The sequence below is a fragment of the Haliaeetus albicilla genome, chromosome 1 (assembly GCF_947461875.1).
Source record: "Haliaeetus albicilla chromosome 1, bHalAlb1.1, whole genome shotgun sequence".
Lineage (NCBI taxonomy): Eukaryota > Metazoa > Chordata > Aves > Accipitriformes > Accipitridae > Haliaeetus > Haliaeetus albicilla.
The window spans coordinates 2079260-2092865 of NC_091483.1; the positions used below are offsets into that span (position 1 = coordinate 2079260).

The 13606-nt window shown below is 37.5% G+C and overlaps 1 long non-coding RNA gene across 2 annotated transcripts in view; it reads right to left on the bottom strand.

Annotated features, from left to right (window-relative positions):
- Positions 1 to 902: 902 nt before the first annotated feature.
- The window catches only part of LOC138687681 (uncharacterized), a 250329-nt gene continuing 237625 nt past the window's right edge, over positions 903 to 13606 (bottom strand). For both annotated transcript variants that reach the window (XR_011326805.1, XR_011326800.1), the window contains 2 exons: positions 8949 to 9195; positions 903 to 5329 (listed from right to left, as the gene is read on the bottom strand). This is a non-coding gene — a long non-coding RNA (uncharacterized lncRNA). The remainder of the gene's footprint in view (positions 5330 to 8948; positions 9196 to 13606) is intronic.

The window sequence follows — 13606 nt, forward strand, 5'->3', positions numbered from 1 at the left end:
GGAGAAGGTGGAACTATTTCCAGCTTTGTCAAGCACTGTAATCATGAAAAGGTCAGTCATTCCCTCTTCTTCCCACTCTCCTTCCTGCCATTCTTCTGTGTTACTGGTTTGGTCATGCCATGAGACAAATGTTAACAAGGTAATACTTGTAATTTTTCAGCAATTTGGAAGAAGTTGGACTGTTCTGTGTGCCCCCATAATCACTTTGTTATGCGTCATTCAAGTCATGTTATGGTTTTGGGCTTGCTGAATGCATGGTCGTGATGCTATTAATTTCAACATTAATAAATAGTTTTCTAAACAGTGTGTACATGTAGGGAAACAGAAATTTCATTATTTCTCCAGTGTCAATGAGAACAGAAAGAACCTAACTCACCTGAATGTTTGTGAATTCCCATATTTAATCCACTCAATTTAATTACGTGATCACATAGCTTTTAAAAAATATTCACTCTCCTCTGGCTCTGGCACTCTCCATCTGTTATACCCCTAAAATTGACTTTTGTATGTTGAATAATCAATGCTTTGTTTTCATTACTTACATAGTATGTTATGAAAAATCTATAAACACAAGACTTCTCACTAATTATTAAAATGCCACCATTTATTACAACTAAATATTTATTTAATTTATACCAACAATTTTTTTCCACTTCATTCAAGATCGTCCATCACCTTTGAACAGTAGCTTCCTGGACAGCTAACTAATAGATTAAGCTTTATTTTGGAAGAACAAGAAACATAGCTTTAAATTATTTAAAGTCTTGGCTCTTCAGAGCAATGGATTCTCCCATTCTGAGCTTGCTCTGTGTCTCAAACAATGTCATGGGCAATTTTGACCAAACCATCTTCATGTTTCAAATAATAGAACATACACACAAAGTGCAATATCACCGTAGTTTCAAAGACATTGATGCATGCTTTAATTTTTAAGCTCCTGAATTGTACCAATAGTAAACTTGTATTTTGAAGGATTCAAAAACTTTATCCAGTGCAGAGAAGCTGGTCAGTGTGGAGAAAAGAGCGACCTTGGAAAAACTGAATGCTTCTACAGAGAAACTTGGTAAATAGGTTCCTGCCTGGTTTCCTTTCATCATTTACAAACAAGACTAGTTTCCAAATACAGCTAAACTGAGATTACAGACCTGCTTTTAGTTTGTGTGACTAACAGAAGGGAAACTATCTCTTACCACGAGTTGAAAAGCATTGGAAAAATAATGATGGCCCTATTATACTAAAGGATATAAAAACTGGCCTGAGAAGAGTGGTAATTTCAGACTGACCACCAGCATGCATACTGGTATTTTTCTTTTCTGTTTACCACATTTATATAAATACTACTAAGTGTTTATTTGTAAGGCTTCAGTTGGCGCTTCCTGTACACCCTAAAATTTCATCGACTTCAGTGGGTGTATAACAGGATGCCAGCTCAGGCCTAAGGTCTTGAATTATGCATTGCATATTTCTTCCTGTCTGAATGAAAGCCTGTTAGTACACTTCCCCATCTAAGCATCAGGCCTCTGGTGAATATTTATATTGGAAGTCAAAATTCTTAATCAAAAGAGAGTTTCTAAAAAGACGAGGCTGCTTTGGAAATTCTGGTCTTAGCTACACAACGATTCATCACTTCTCTGCAGTTTTGAAGCTCACATGACAAACATAACACAATAAGGTCTGAATCAAAGCAAGTAGCCCAAAGTTAGTAGTGGTGTTTTCCTTCCTGTAATTTCTGCCAGTTTCAGTGAGGCATGTTTATTACAAACTTTTACAAATTATATGTTAACATAAACCCAAGCTAAGTCCTTGTCTGGAATAAGTTCTTATACTACTAAAAGTGTATAACTTGAAAAAGAGTAATTTCAAGGGTAATTTAGGTTGCTATGTCTTCAACACACAACTGAGAAATCTGTGATTGCTGAGCCGATTAGGTTTCTGGCTCTTCTTTAATGTGTTTATATTTTCTGAAACGGCCTTTGGAAATACTGTTAAAGCTGGGTCGAGGATTAAGTTTATTAGCTTCGCTTATTTCTGTCAGTCTTGACCATAGGAGGAAGACACTCGGGGACAGCTTTGTCTTTAGCCCAATTTCACTCATTACAATGAGCTTCATTTGTTATTTATTATCTATATGGACCCCAGTTCATGCTTGTGCAAAATGGCACATTAGTACTGTCGTAGTTTCTTCCAAGATGTGGAGGGTAAAGGATTATTTAGGGCCACCTCCATCTTTCTTACGCTCCAGAATAAACAGTTTTCCAAGACCAAAGCTGCATCTAGAGGTTCTGTGTCAGTAACAGTGTAAGTACCCACAGAAATGAAAGCTCTTCTTTTGCCTTTTTCTGCTTGTCCTGTATCAAACACTGTGAGGCAGGGTGCAAGTACTGACCATGCTTGGTGCTTTCTGTGACTTGTTCACAAACTCATGCAGTTTCAGCCCCAGAAAAGATTTAAGAGTCTTCCAGGTTTTTTGGTAGGAGATGGATCAGGCCGCTATGATTCGATCATTTTATAATGCTTACAAATCCATGGCCTGCAAAAGTGTCTCTAGTACCACACAACCAGAACACCACACTCTCAAACCAGCCACAAGGAGGAGCACTGAAAGCCAGATGGTGGTGGGTAGATGATGTGGAGCTACCACAAAGATCTTGTTTTAACGTGTTGTTCTACCTGCTGAAGGACATTTGAGAGGAAAGGACTTCAAAGGCCTTTGAGGCTGTTCCCTTGTGTCAGTTACTACTGTATCACACAGACCTTTTCATTAACTAATCAAGCTTCAGAGTAAAAGCAATGGAGGTTTTTCATCTGGCTGCAGCAGTTCTTGACTGGTCGGCTATCTCTGAAAACTGTCATCATCTTCTGCCATTAGATAAGTTTATAGCATTTTTTAAATCTGTGTTGTCATCAAATCCCCCCACTTCCCCATCGGTGGTTTTCAGAGAAAGTACCATCAAAAATAAAATATTTATTGTGGAAATATTACTCTTATTCCTCTACCAGAGTTGATCATACCACGGCCTTTTGATTAAAGCTTTTAAAGCATTTCAAAACATTGAGTTGGAAACAACTTCCGTATTTACTGTTGCTTGAAAGTCTTCCTGCAGCATCTTCTCTGGCCTTTCAGTCACCCTAGCAAAAACCATGAGCATGTGAATGCAAAACGTGATATATCCCTGACAATTTTCATGCTCTGTCTCTCTTCACAGCTAGGACATTTAAGAAATTAAAAAAATACAACAGAGTAGTTGACATTTATTGAAGGGAAGAGGTTATGGAATTATGTCAAACAGAACACTGCAGCAGAATAAAGCCTGCCAGCAAGTTTAACTCCTTCTAGAGTTTTATTGCTCATCATAATTATTAACATCTTTAGTCAGAACACCATTTGGATATCATTAAAATAAATGCAAACGATCTTGGCCTATCCTTAAGGACTTTTTTCAGACACGCTTTTTTGTCACTCAGCTCACTAATGGATCATTTTTATCACAGAGTATCACATTACGTATATTAAACAGTTTAGCAATGTCCAATGTCCTGTTGAGCTGGAAATAAAATTGCACAGATTTATCACTATATTGCAAATGACTTGAAATAAATGCTTGTGAACTGTGTCTTCACTTAGCGAAGACTTAGCAGTGTGTTCGCAATAACCAGTCTCTAAGTTCATGCTATGAACCTGAACCTTCTGGAACTGAAGGCAATCTCAGCTGGACCTTTGCCTTCGCTTGGGTACTTGGGTTGCAACAGCCCCTCTACAACATTTTTATTGACGTGGAGCAATAAGAGGAGGAGACAGGGACTCAAACTGAAATGAAGTCTCACATCATTTGAAAGTTATTTGCTCTCCGCCCCCTGAATAATCTCAAACAGTGATTTAAATTAATCTATTCTGTCACTGAAACAGGCTAGAAGCACTTGCTAGGGTAGACACCACATCTAAACTTTTGAGAAAGTAACAACCAGCTGAGAGGTAGGAATGGAAAGCTGGGGAAAATACTTTCTTAAATTGCTCTTCTAGATCCACTAAAGGATATCCGATTGCATGTTCACCAAGGCTCTTCCAGTACTGGTTAATTACTTCTTCCAAAGCCAAGAACTTAGGTGGGGTTTTTTCATATCACTTTTCTGGAAGTCCTAATTCATCTTAAATTGATTTCATCCTTAATGCAGCCAGATAACTAAATTACTTCCTTGCACAGAGTTTGCCAAATGGTCCTCCAAAGCACACAAAGACTCTCTGAATTATAGATAAGGCCACTTAGCAAACAATACATTTCAGCACATATTACAAATATGGTCCCAAAGGATCGTTTCTGTTACAGAACACAACACGGTCATGATTAACAAATTGCATCTTCATAGAACATGTTTAGAAGATAACGGTAAATGAGCAAAACAAAATGTTGACAAAGGACAATATTCTTCCCCCTGTTTACATGGGGAAAGGAATTTGAGGAAAGAACTTTTGCCTCTTCCTCTGTAGAATAACACCAGGAAATCTATGTGGCAGGATCTTTGTGATCTTTTTCAGTTTGTTTCCTCCATAAATATTTCCTCCCATAGAGGGTATGTGGGAGAAAGATCAAGTTGGATTAACTCCCTTAAACATCCTCTGAGCAGGAGTGCTACATGCTTTTATGGGTTGGGTTTCTTCTTTGTTGTTGTTTTGATTTTTTAAGTTCAATGCATAAGCGAGATGACCAAGCAGATTTAATGAGCAGTCTGTGTGCCCTCAGGGAAACACAGATCTGCATGACCCTCCCAGTGGCTTCCAGTCTTTGTCAATAGGGCTGAAAAGTCATTGTTTTGTGACTGTTGTCTTAAAAATGTTAAACTGGATAAAGTGAAGATTTTCTGCCAGTCTGAATAAAACTGAAGAGTCCAATAGTTTAGGTCGGGACCAAAATACATCTGCTTGGCATTTGGGTTTCCTGCTGGAAATATTGCACATTCTTCCAGGGCAATGTTCCACAGATATCCATAGCCTGTCATAAACAGGGTGCCCCTCCAGCCACACATTCACACAAACATTAAACTATATACTCTCATGAAATAGCAGGAGAGTGCTACCACTCTGTGTGATATGTGTCTGGTTGAGCAGCGATTCCTTTCTCTGTCAGGTGGTTACAGCTCAACTCACTGCAGAAACAGACAAAACAATCTGATCTCTCTGCCATTTTGTGCACATGGCTTTCTCTATGCTTCCCTTAAGAAGCATGCAGAGGAAAGGATTTTACTGGTTTTACCTTTTTCCTTTTATTCATCTTAATAACGTTTTTCTCATTAGACAATGGCATCTTCCGTGATTTTTCAGAATAACAAAGTTCTGAAAAGAGAAAAGTACTTACTGTTATTTTGTCCTATATACTGAGTTTTCTTTGTAGTGTACATGAAGAAAGATGATATTCATAGGTCTCTGGCTTGATATTCTGTCTCCAGATATATACAGATATATATGTGATTCTGTGTTTGAATACTGATTGCACTAATTTACTTGATTGACACAGCTGTCCCTCAGTCATCCTGGCAGTTTATGACTACCAGGTACCAGCCTCTCCTGCTGAAGAACTCCTCTGCATAAATAAAGTCAATGTTTGTTGCACCAGGAACCTGAATACCATTCTCTTCTCTGCAAGGAATAACTAACTATCAAGCTGATTGATCAACTGCACTCTCCTCCCCATCCCTCAAAGTATCCAATATATATTAAGGAAAAAAATCAGCAAAATGAACTTGGAAGCCGGAGAAATATGTTTTCAAGCTAAAGCAGAAGGGATTTTTGAAAACAGGTCCTTGCTCAGGTGAATGCTTTAAATATCAGGAAGGGAATTCCTTTGGCCAGTTTGGAGATGTTTAATTTAAAGACCAGGTTCACAGTGGAGAAACCTAAGTAGAGTTAAATGCTTTACTCCAAGGGACACAGCTGACATCTTGCTGTTTTTCTCTGGAAGAGTTCAGCTTGCTGGTCTCCTGTGACATTACTCTGAGCTGACTTAGCTCTTCCCCTCCACTCATTAAGGAATAGATGTGCCTAATCTTGAAGCAAAAATTCCTGCTAGCTGGCAGGATGCCTTAAAGTTAGGTGTTGCACTAGCCAGCATTGTATTCTTTGCAGATTTAGCCCTGTACTTCCTTCATGCAAAGCTGATCCCTTCAAATACTAACTGATTAAATAGTAGTTAATTAGAATTAGCTTTCACTTAACATTCTGTACAGTAATTTTAAGATATGAAGATGCAGGTACAAATAACAACCAGCTTTATTCAGAAAAAAGGTGGCTTCCACTGAAATCACAGTTAAGAATAGCCAAGATGCTTAATGTTTCTTAGTTTTCCCCTACGCTAACATTTTCTGAATAACTATTAGCCATGCCCAACACATTTTCTTCTTTTTGTGCAGTAAATACTCTATATTTTTACTTATGTGAGTTTGTTTTGTCACACTAGGAAAAGAATACTGTTGTTATTTTAATAATCTTGTGCACAATATATCTTTTTAACTTAGAATAAAAATGACAATAAAATTTTGAAAATGGCTTCATTAAAGTCTGATTTATCAATATGTTTGAGATATGCAAATGTTTTATGCATGACTTCATCACTTCTAGCTGAAAGCAACACTGTTATCATGCGAAGGTTAAACACATGCAATCAGTGCCACACTTAAATGTCTCCAACTAACTTGGAAAATTCTCTGCATGAGCATTGCATGTGTAATTCTATTTGTCTTTCACACGATATATTTGAAAATTATTTTGACTTGTGAATAGCTTGAATTTTTCTGGAACCTGAGTTTATCTTAAAATTCCTAGACTCTGATAATGTAATCAGGTGTATCCATCATAATCTTATCCATTTGAATGAAAAAAAAAAAAAGTTTACCAATGTTCTTTGGAGTTTATCTTTCTTTTAATAAAGGAGCTTTTCAGGGTGTAAAGACATTCATTCCCTTGAAACAGACAGTAACAGCCTGAGTTCCAAAATTCTACCCTTTTTACATCTATAACTACTCTTCATGTAAGAAAAAATATAACAATGTGATGCTCTGCTTATGTCTGGCAAGTACTCTGATGGTAGAATTAGCTTTCAGAAGCCAAATACCTTCTTGAAATATTTCTTGGCAATTTTCATCTGGTCAGTATGTTTTGTTGTGTCTGATGACAGCTGAGGTCTCAAATTCTTACAGTTTCCATAATAATTTCCTTCCTGTATTTGACTTCATTCCATTCCAAACCAAATTTTTTAGCAATGAAAGGACATGTCAACTTCTGGACAAATCCTACATGACTGTATATGGCATAATCTTTTGAATGGAACAGAATAATAAGTAATTGGTCAGTCATTGAAACATTGACTATGTAAAGCAAAATGTGAGACTTGCAGCTTTTTCTAATCCCTCAGCAACAACTCACTAAAAAAAAAAAAAAAGCCATAAAAACTGCTTCTCATATTATGTTTCTGTTTTGGTTTTTTTTTTTTTTTTAAAAAAAAGATAAGAATTCAGGCCATACAGGTTTTTTCCCAAATTTAAAGACACATATATATACAGCAATATACAGCCTAGTAGTTAGGATAGATAACTGAATATTTTACATTCTTTTTATTTCCACTCTTTTCCTAGCATGTTATGAAAGTTTGGGGCTGTCGCTGAGTGCATAACTTCAGCTCCTAAATAAGTGGTTTGATTTTCATAAATGCTGAGCATCTGAAGGTTCTTAGTATACTTCTGAGCATCAGGTTTCTCTGTCAGCTCATCTGTGTCTCTCTTTTCCAGGAACATAACTTTTCAAGCATTCATGTTTTCATATCTTCACTTTAATCTCCTGTGCTTTAGTTGTAAAAATACAAGCAACATTGCCATTTCCACCAAACGCTTTGGGAGTCATAGGCAAAGAAAATATGAGTGGAAAGGATGAACATTGCCAACTGGTGATCTTTTTTTTTTCCCCTTCCTGGCAAGAAACCCTCTTAATCAAACTGAGCAAGTGACTGCTTACACAACAGTTTTTGTGAGCAAACTTCTGAAAACACTACCATTTGCCAAATGTGTCAAAAATCATTTTATGTTCATCTGATTTCCACTCATTTTTTTTTCTAGATGGCCTACAAAAAAAAAAAAAACCAAAAACAAACAAACAAAAAACAAAACCCAAGAAACCCCAAACAAAACCCCATCAATTAACCTCTTTTCTTTTGATTTCACTGGGGCTGAGGGGCAGAGATTTCAGGGTTTTTTCCAACATTTGGAAGGCAGGCAAGCAGGCTGACATTTAAGAAGGCTGGTATTAAGGGTGGGATTTCAGAAGCAGTCAGTACTGGCCTAACTTTGCTTCTGTGGAAGCCAACAGTAAAAATTTTATTGCCTGATGGCAAAAGAATTGTGCTCCTTTCTGGAAATCTCTGGCTTTTACCCACATGCCATGACTTACTTTCTTTCAGCCATGAGGGACCTGACCTGGTACCCTTAGCCACCCCAAAACATTTCTCTTATGGCAACTGCAGGCCCTCAGATGAGTTTAATAGAATAGTTTTCTGGCCACAATGTGCAGATGTTTAAATAGCACCCTTCGGTTAATCCTTAGCACAGTTAAGTTCTTGTCTTTCTGGATATTGTTGATAAATACAATGGAATGATTAGTTGACCAATTAAAATTAAGAAAAATTGGAGAGCAAGGTACAAAACGTTCTGTAAAATCTTCTTGCTTTTCTATATTCTGTTTAGATAATGACCATTTGCATAACCTAATTATCAGTTAGACACCATTTAAATATTAAGGTATCTGCTTATGTTCACATTTAGAGATGTATCTCTAATAGCTACGAGTGCCAAATCTTGTATCTAAAGAGAGTTCTCAAGCCTAACAAATGTGCATTGACATTAGTAGCACCAGACACTTCCCATGAACCGATGCAAGGCTGGTGAGGTGTTTGCTAAGGTGTGCTTACCTGACTCAGAAGAGGGTAGCCTAGCTCTTCGACTTCCACCTAATTTCCTTGTACCGCTGACACGTGTCCTTTCATGCTGTTTTAAAACCACCAGTGAGGTTCTGAAGGGATTTCCTCTGTGTGTTTCTCATCTGAAGGTACATTTGAAAAAGTGTTCTCAGTAGCTCAGATCAGCAGACCCGTAAAATTTCCAAGGCCTAACGTCCCCAGAGCTCCCAAGACATTATGTCCGAGGCACGCAGTATTTCTGCAAGAGGAAGAGGAAAGACATAAGAAGAAGGTTAGCACATCTTGCCTTCTACACAGGTCCACGCCCCACGTGCCTGGTCTTTGGGAAAGGCGGCGCAGCTTTAAATTGTCAAAGCCTTTGGTCAGAGAATAAAGGTGGCGTAAATATCTACCTATTTTCTCATCTGTGCTACATCACATGAACTAGCGGCAAAGACGATGTAGCCTTTCATTTTTGAGCAACTGCGATGGATAGCACTGCAGTCAGAAGGTTAGACGTAAAACTGACTAGCTGGAGTAACACAAGAGTGTCACTACAATAAAATATTGATTCACTCCCGCTGTCTCCTTACCCTTCCTTCCTTTCCAGGCCATGCCTACAAATAACAAATTGATGGGATTTCAGAGAAAAGAATAACACTCGCATTTTTAGAGCAGCCAGAGGAAAATTTTTAAAGTGTAGTAGATAAAATGCTTTATGGATGTTAACCTTACTGAGCAATCTAGAAATTCAACAAGGAATGCTATCTGCAGCTGTTGCAGAAATGTATCAAGAAAAGGCTTACAGTTTGCAGAGACGTGTCTATTACACAAAATAAAGAATTTATGTTAATATTGCAATGCAATATTAAGCCAGGCATATATTAAAACTTAGGGACAGCGTGAAAGTTTAAAAGTTTCCATTCTGAACTTTGGAAATGGTTCTTATAAATATTGACCCCAGATGCAAGTTTGTCTCAAGAGTATACATAATAATACAAGGTGTGAGTAAACTTTCTAAATAAAATTCTCAATTTGTTTTGGATAGTGACATCCTTGGAGGAAAGAAAGAATTTAATTAAAAACATATACAGCACTGGTATTCATAAACTTGTCCAAGCAAAACAAGTCATAAATCAAATTGGTTTTATTTATTAACTCTTGCAATGTGTGGCAAACACATACAAAAAAAAAAAATCTTTAAAATGAAACATTATAGCTAGAGATTAATTAAATTTCTTGATGAACACAAAATTAATTGAAAAATGTAGTCTGGGACATACGCTTTGCAAACTCAGATCAACTTCTCCCGAAACTGGGGTAAGTGAACTACTTTGCTCTGAAGTAGAAATAAGTAAATAAATAAAAGTTTTGAGTTCTTAAACCAACATTACCATTTTGAAATAGAATTTAAATTTTTAAGAGAGTAGGTGTCTTGAAACCAAAATGGAAATTCAGTCCTCTTGAACACACAAAGACAAAACAAAGCATTTCACTTTACTCCAAAGGAAACAAGGATTCTGTTTAGAACATAATGAAACACTTTAATTAATTGTAAGGCTTTTTTAAATTCACTGCCCGATTCACCTAACCTCCCTGTCCATACTTACATCTGCACACACTTCCATGCCCCCAAACAAGGACATCTCTTCCTTCTAGCTTGACCCCTCCTGGTCTTTCTGATGACCATCACATCACATGAAAACATCCTTACCCACGCCGCTCTAACTCTGTTGTACTCTACAGGAGAACTCATAAAGATTCATCAGTTATACCATTAAGCAAATAGCGCAAACATGCAATTATTCAATAACTTCTACAGACAGGTGTGTCTTTCTCCCTTACTTAGGCTTTTTGGCTCCTAAACACATACAGATATAATCTTGACTCTTGTTGAACTTTGGGAAAAAAAATTATCCCATATAAAAATCCATTTAGTGCAAATCATCCTAGTGAATCTCTGTGGATGTAATATGCCTTTTTTTTATGATTTAAACCATTATCATAATTTGGAAAAAATGAAATTTCCATGCCAGCTGGGTCAGTGTTTTGAACATCTGGATGACAATAAATAGAAAATTAAATCACTAAGAAATTTTATCTAGGTAATATATAAAGGCAATCTAGCTAGACATTTACCTGCAATAAATAGCACACTTTTTCCACTTTATTCCCCATTTGACAATCACTTTAAAAATTTCAGCTGACAGTGTTCCTGTAATTAGCAAGCACTCCATAATAAAAGATGTAATTCTGGGAAGAATATGTGATAATGGTATTTAATAATTTAATTGTGTTCTTGTTTTAAATGTTTAACAGGCCTGTGTTAAACATGGACCACTTGACAAATTTCCATAATACATGCATCAGATAAATCACAATGCACTTTGGAAAACTGCCAAGTAGTGTTGCATTTAGGATTTCAAAATTTAGAAGTCAATTAATTCAGAAAACGTGACTGCAGAATAAATCTTCTATATGTGGACATTAGAACATCTCTAGCTCAAAGAGACTTTAGAATCAAGTTGCTTACATTCGAGAGTCCACGCACCTCTCTTTTGGAGATAGATGCCTTTTAGTCCTTCCAGTTTGTCAATGTATGCAGCTCTAGAAATTAATTAAAACATGCAAAGAGGTTTTTTTAATTATTAATTAGATAAGGGGAAGGTGTTAATATTTAGCTGTGATTTAATTTCAATGGTTTCTTAAGCAATTACATCTCATTAGGCAAACTATAATTGCTATCAGGTGAAGTAAATTTAGAAAGTATAGAAACTGGCTTGGTTTTTCTTAAAGACAAAGAATGGAATGCTATTATTTTCACCTGCAAGCGTGATCTTCATCTGTGCAAATGACTCTTTCGAAGTCAAAGCCCTTTAGTTAGTGTAGTGCTGGAAGATGATCACACTTCAGCATAAGCATAGCAAAAATTTGAAGTTTTTTGATTAAAAAAAGTTAATAACCAAGTAATTCTCCAATCACGTCTGCATGGTAACGCTGAAATGGTAATAGGATATAGATTGTTTGCCATTAAAAACAGTCCTTGAATCCAACACTGTGCAATGTATTAAGTAATGTAATTATGCTGGAGAGAACAGACTGATAAGCAAATAAGGAGTGATGAGATTTTTGACTGAGACAGAATATAGAATATTCCTGCATTTGTGAAGTACAAGGGAAGGGAAGGGGGGGGGGGGGGGGGGGCGGAGAAAAGGTCAATAATGTTACAGTAGAGCAAATATAAGAAAAAGAAAAATGCATTGAGAAATCTTCAGCTACAGAAAAGCGACATATCTCCACAGGACTTACATGAATGTACTATGTTTTATATTCTTAGATATGACAAATTAGTTAGACACAGAAAGGAAAAAGCATTCAGGTACTCATGACAGAGATGAAGAGTACAAAAAAGAGCTCAAGAATACAAGCCCCACCGCGGGAGAATAAGACATCGAAAAATGAACCAGCTGCCACACAAAGAGGTATTCATAACACTGCAAGCTTCAACATCATGTTTGGACCTAAAAGATAAGAAAAGCCGTTCTATATTACTCAATGGGCACTTGCAAGTCCCTCTTTCTATGTTAAGTCCAGGGCAAATTTCCAGACATCTGGTGTCTGGGGGACACTTCTGCAGAGCTGAACACTAAAGCGAAGCCCAGGGCCATCTCCTGGCAGGACAGAAACAAGGTATGCCACGTCAATCCGGGAACGGTGTGCACGAGAAGTCTGCTACGGAGGGTTACCTCATGTTACAAATAGCTGGAGGAAGAATTTGGGGGTTTGGGAAGGAACAGATGAGTAATGTCGTTGGGAGGAGGGCTGGGGTTTTTATGCTGTTCTTGGCTTGTGGGTCAAAAAGGTCTGTCATGAGAAGCGAGCTGAGAGCCGGGCACATCACTTAAGATAGGGTAAGTGGGTAAATGGGGTTTTAGTCCAGAAGCAAGAAGTACTAAGGTGACAAAACTGGTACTGGCGAGATCTCTGAGAAATGAGTAGGCTGCCATCATCTTCACTAAGACAGTGTTGTTTCCATAAATCTCTCACAACAGGCTCCTTCCGAGTGAACCACCTTTGCAGCTTTCAGTCACCAGCGCCTCTGAACAGGGAAGCCTGTGGATGCAAATCCGACTATCCTCATGTGCACGTAACCAGCCAACTGTTTAAAAAAGCGTTTTGCTCAGACATGTTACAGATCTGCACATATTTTTAGATGTGTACAATATGCAAGCCTAACTTTGACAATCCAGCCCTTTCACCCCGAGTAGTTTAGTATGGCTCTTTTCACCCTCCTCCCCCGTGCCTCAGCCCTACATGAAAGCAAAGGCAACATTTGGAACTAAGCTCGCTAAAAAACGATTTGGTTCATTGCTACACTTCAAGCATATGTAAAAGTACCGTGCTGTTGCCTTGTGACAGCAACATAGCATGTCCTAGAGGTTAGTTTTAGTGTATTTACTCTTCCAGAGCACCACATCTTTCAGTAAATGGGCAACGTACGATGCAGTTCTGGTCTCATCACAACATGTGTAACATCTGGGAGAACTGCCACTTGTCAAGCCAACCAGTGCTCTGCTGACAGACAAAGTGAGCATTATACTGAAATGCCATTCCTCAGCTGTTTGCAGAATTAATTTCCCTGTAGAATTTTCTAATTAGTTGGCTCTTTC